Source organism: Plectropomus leopardus, chromosome 24 (genome assembly GCF_008729295.1).
Source record: "Plectropomus leopardus isolate mb chromosome 24, YSFRI_Pleo_2.0, whole genome shotgun sequence".
Taxonomy (NCBI): domain Eukaryota; kingdom Metazoa; phylum Chordata; class Actinopteri; order Perciformes; family Serranidae; genus Plectropomus; species Plectropomus leopardus.
The window spans coordinates 12,384,703-12,390,865 of NC_056486.1; positions in this window are offsets into that span (position 1 = coordinate 12,384,703).

Sequence of the window (6,163 nt, forward strand, 5' to 3'; positions counted from 1 at the left end):
AGTCTTTTCATAGTATGAATGCAGCAAAATGACGGTACAGTGCTGCTGTCTGTGCTGCTTTCACTGTTATTTTTCAGTGAAATTCTTTACAGTGAGGATATGGCTGTTTTTCCTTCACTCTGTTGGACTCATTGTGTAAATGAGTGAAATTAACTGAAACTGACATCCCTAACTACAATTAACATTATTCAAAGGAAAGTTTTGTGAAGTACGAACCATGAAAAGTTTTATCAGGAAAAATGGTTTCATCTTAAAAATATTTTTACCCTGATTTTCTAATCTGTACAGAAACTACTATCTCAAGTAATGTACCAGAGGAAAAGTACAAAGTGGTACAAACAGACTCGTAGTCTGAGGTGGTGCACAATAGATGCACACACTCTCTGACATAAACAATAAAAGGGTATATTTCTGTACTCATTATTTAATTATTAACCCTTTGAAATATGAACAAACAGGCGTTCGACAAAAAAAAAACTCAGAAAGGATCATGCCAAATGAAACTTCTTAAAAAATAATGATCATTCACTGAAACAGTTTTAGTAAATGTGATATTTTTCCTTGCTTTTTCAAGATGAATGTTTGAAGAGTAATTGCAGTACTCCTCAAACATTCAACTTCCAAAACAATGACATGTCTGTATTTTACAGATGAATATGTGCTGAGGATTCATCTGCTTATGCCAAGCTTAATTAATCTTGACAACGGGTACTCTTTCAACAGCAGCAGCTGGAAGCAGCAACATCTGGCAGCAAGCACAAACATTCTCAGAAAATACACATTGTGCTGTTACACCTCCAACATGCTGTGGTGGTGTGTGTTACCACACTCAGCTAACCCCACACATCCCCTGCCTGGTCACAAAAGTAATGCAGCAATACTAGAGACCCCAAACAAAAAACTGAACACAGATTAGCATCTTTTTTTTAAAAAAAAAAAAGGAGATTAAAATGTGCGTAAGCAAGCTCTTTGAAAAACTCAAATGTCTGCGACGGTGGCAAAGAATATACTGTAAAGCAAGTATTTGAAAGGATTTCTAAAATCCCATGGTATCTGTTAGGCAGTAACACACAGTGTTATTATGTACGGCACGTGTAATGAAGACCTGGCAGAATAAACACGCTGTTTTGATGAGGAAAATTGCTCCCGAATCACTGACTACAATGTTTTCTCTCATTTTCTTGTGTTGACCAGGTCTCCCTTGAAAGCGAGCTCAATCTCAAAGGAACTGGCCTGCATACAGAGAAATTAAATGAAAACAGATTTTTTTTTTTTAAATAACATTGTTATAGTACTACAAACACACACTGGGAACACTTTTGGCTACAATGGGCTTTTCCAGCTCAGTAATTGGATCGATGGCTTGAAACCTGCGAAGCTTACCTCACTGTGTTTGTGCCGTGGTTACTAGGCTAATTAGCGGTAAACAAGCAGCTGGTAACCACCCTTCTGATTGTCTTGTGTTGTTTTGTGTCTTAAATTAAAAAACACCTTTTCCTGTAGCACTCATGCAATGGTAACTGTTGTTGAAAGGGTATTATTATGAGCGTGTTTGAGTATTGGAGTCATTTGGCTGAAACGGTGGATGGAGTCAACTTCAGTCACTGAGGGTTGACTTTAATTGACAGAACGCCACTGGTGTTAAGACCACTTAGGGTTTCTAATTATCTTGCACTACAACGGCACTGAAAGCAGCATAAGAGCAGTATAAATGTATCCAATCCTCTTGGTCTTTTGAAAGAATTAACCCTGTCAGTGGTGCAGCATTTGTGCCAGAATACAGGTTCTTCTGTTGACCGTGATTTAAAAAGATGTCAAAAGATATTACAGAATGTGATGACGATACTGTGACACTGGAGGACAGTAGAGTTCAATTTGCATGTCAACTGACAGTTCAATTGCATACGCATTTTCACTGCATGAACTACTTCAACTTTTTAACCATTCACTCACCAAATGACATTTCAACTGCTCTCATATCTTACTCCTCTAATACCATTCCAACTGCAGTTTCATTTCTTACTCCTAAAATGTCATTTCAGCTTCTGTCAGGTACAAAAATCTATCAAAATGGACTACGTCCTGTATAAATACAGTGAAATGTTGCTTAGGCCGTTCTGTAAGGTACAAGGTAGATTTAGTGTCATTTTCTTAAATGTGGTTTTAGAAGAAATGAAACTCAAGTTAATCCTAAATCTTGCTGCATCTTTTTGGGGTTGAAGGAGGAGTAAGATGTGCGGATGTATGAGATGGATGAAGGAGGATATGAAATTTGGACTAGGTCATTCTGTCAGGTACAAATATTCACAGAATAGAGTACTTCCTGTGTAAATGTAGGAAAATGTGGCGTAGATCATTCTGACAGGTGCAGTGGGTCATTTTGTCAGAATGGAAAATTACCTGTATAAATGTAGTTAAATGTTGACTAGGTCATTCTGTCAGGTACAAATATCTACTAGAATAGACTACTTCATCTATAAATGTAGTTAAATGTAGCATAAGTCATTCAAATGGAGGAGGTCATTTTGTCAGGTAAAAATATTTTCAGACTAGACTGCTTCTTGTAAACATTTAGTTATTGTTATCCAAATCTTCATTTTCTTTTTTCTCTAACCTTTTCAGTTAACAACAACCTCTTCCTTTGACTTTCCTCCAGATCAACTCATCACTTCTTCAGTTTACAGTAGTTCAGCTTTAATTTCTGCCACTTTTTCAAATTTTCCCAGCACTCAATATCCACACACATTCTGCAGGAAAGGCATTTTCTAGTAATTATTATAATTATCAAATTTATATTACATTACCCTATCTGTAAGGTAACTACTCGATTATTAGGTAATAATATACAGGTTCAGACATCAAGCTATAGAATCCCATTTAGAAAACATTACCCTAGGGGCTTTTACATTGACATCTTAGGCAAGGAAAAGAGCACCAAACAGATCTCACAGTTTCCTTCAGGTGGCTGTATATCTATACGCTGAAGTGTCTGCTGACACCATTACGCTTTAATGCTTTGCAGGTACAAAGAGTCCATTTGTAAACTAGAATAGTTACGACATTTTAAGTCACATTAACTGTCTTTCGAAGCACTTTGTTTTTTAAAGTAAATGCAAACATTGATGTTTTATTATCGTATTTTACGGTAGATTTCTGTGTGTTATGTGTGCTGCTGCTTCCTCTCTGTTTCCAGCTGTGTCCCTCTCACTGCTTCCCAGTCGCCCTCTCGCTTTCTTCATAAAACGTTTAAAAAGGATAGCACATGGCCCACTCTGAATCACAATCACTTCATTTACCAAGTGCAGGAAATAGATAGGAAATAGTGTCAGGGCGTGAGGTGCAGCTATTTTGACGAACCTGCAATTTCACAAGCGCACTGATACATATAATGCCAGAAGAACAAGATGTCTTCTAATAAGGTAGGGGGGACTACTGCACAGGCCCACAAGCAGCAGTGATTTGGGTCTTGACCCCATAATGTAGTCCACTTAAGGAGAAAATGCATTCATAGAAAAACGGCTTTAAACAGCTCCAATTTCCTTCTTTGGGGAATAGTTTTTGACATAGATGCACAACTGAGATAAAAAAAAAAAGATACTTAATCAATCTTCTCTTATCTCTGACTAAGATGTTTAAATAAATGAATGCACAATCAAATCCACCTTAAAAGCTGCTGGATCTACAGCCCTCCTGGACTCAGTCACTATTTTTTATTCATGCTCCAAAATAACTCGATCCAAGGTACGGCCTGCCCACTCTCCTTGACAAAATAGGATTTTATTTGCGGTTTGTTTTTTTCCCCCATCAAAAATAAACATTTGTATTTCCGTCCGCAGAAATGTCAGGGGGATTTATGTGGTCCCCGTTTTGTGTCGGTGGCCTATTTAATGCTACAGTGCTCACCCCTCACAACCTGAAATTAAAGAACGGCTCTTTATGGAGCCGGCCTTGTTCGCTGCCAATCAAACTGACAAGCATTCCAGATTCAGATTCTCGGATAGTGCATGTTCGGAAATGCATTTCCCAGTATTGATATGAATCGTATTTCTGGTCTGTCAAAGCCTGAATTAGATCCACTACAGACCAACAACAGAAAATATACAAAAAAAGGACTCAGGCCTCACCTATGTGGAAAAAAGTAGTCGTGGGGACTGCAGTGCCACTTGGTGGGCAAGTTTTCAAGAACTACGACTACTGTAAGTGTCTACACTGTAAAAACAGACTTTTGTGGTGAATTTAGAAAGCTAAAATCTGGGCTGCCTTAAATTTTTAAGTTAGTTGAATTTGAGAATCCAAGTGGAATCATTACAAAATTATCTAATTTTGTCATTTTAAGTTGACTGAAAGTGAGAATAAATGTTAAATCATAACAAACTTACATCAACTTGTCTTTTGAAGTTGACTGAATTTGAGAACAAAACATGAAATCCTTACAAAATTATCTCAATGAGTTAAATTAAGAATAAAAGTTACATTTTACATAATTATCTCAACTTGTCTTTTTGGGTAAAGTGAATTTGGGAATAAAACGTTAAATCCTCACAAAATTATCTAAACTTGTCTTTTTAAATTGACTGAATTTGAGAATAAAAATTAAATAATTACAGAATTATCTCAATCTGTCTTTTTAAGTTGACTGAATCTGAGAATAACAGTTAAATCATTACAAAATGATCTTAACTTGTCTTCTCAAATTCATTCAACTTAAAATTTTAAGGCAGCCCCGACACTTTTTGTTTTGTAAATTAATACAAACAGTTTATTTTTTAAAGTGTAGAATCAACATAATCCTTTACCACTGCTTCAGTTGTCGAGCTCATATGTACACACAGCATGAGTATTTGTTATTTAATGTCCAAGAGTTGTAGCTCAAGCATGTTTACAAAGAGACGGACTTGCAAACAAACCCTCAGCCTTGATACAAAATTGTGTTTAGGAGTAACCAGATTCCATGTAGCAGTTTTTCTAAGAATCCAGAGTATTAGTCCCTCTGTGTTTGAGCATTGTGACATCTGCCTGCTGGTTTTTCCCTTTTGGATCCTCCTGTTTTTAAGATTTTAAGCCTAAGAAACACCCAGCAGTAATCTCTGTGATCTGCAGGTTCTTGGAGTAAATCCTGTCAGATAGGGTTTGAGAGAGACCATCCAAATCTTTTTTTTTTTTACCAAAGGTAAAGCTAATGTTGTTTGGGTGAATCGACTGAGCCTACAGGTTACCGTTCACCTTCAGCTGAGACTATCCCCCTCTTGCTCAGCCATGGCCTGCACTACTTCTTGGCCAAATCGGGGCTAATTTTAAACCAATCTTTTCTGGAAATTGAATTAAACATTTGATAGCGTCTTTTCTTCGTTTCCCTCCCCGAAGACACCCAGCAGCATGGCTGAGTGAAGAATCTATTCCATCACATCTCTGCTTCTCTGCCTTAATGCAGTGGCAGGGGGGGAAATATTTCCTCAATGAGAGATGGAGATTTCTTAATGTGCCGTATCCACCGTGGAGAGGAAAGCACAGCGACTGGTTCGAGCTCCAATCAGCTGAAGACCAGGGCTTTCATTTATTCTGGCATCTCACAATCCATCCCGACTCTTTAAACATGCTCACTGCATTTGCTGTTCTGCAGTTAATTGTAGTTTTTTGACAGTCTGATGCCATTTAGTGGAGGCTAACAGTAATCACTTTATAAAGCTAACAGAGACAAGCCACCAAGTGCTCAGAGATGACTCAGAACACAGCGATTTTTCATTGCTTGGGGCGATGTCACAACACTGACATTTCAAGATACAACGCATTAACACTGCAAGCACAAGTGATGAAGGTTATTTAGTGCAATTTAGGTGGAAAATATGCTCTGTGACTGTAGGACAAAGACGGAGTTCAAAGTAGAAGTTCTGATGTATTTTTATAGAATAAGATGAGTAAAGAGGCACAAGAAGGATTAGTATGATCAAGAAATAACTATAAATGATGATTAAAGGAAAGGTAATTACGCCTGCAGACAAGATAACAAAAATCCATTCACACTTTCATTTTTCATTCAACATAATAACTTGAGCTTAAATGCGTCAAACAAAGAAACAGCATCACCTCTGTATAGCTCACTCAAAGGTGACTCATGATTTTCACAAGATTATTTTTAAAAAGCTGCAGTCTATGAGGAGATGAC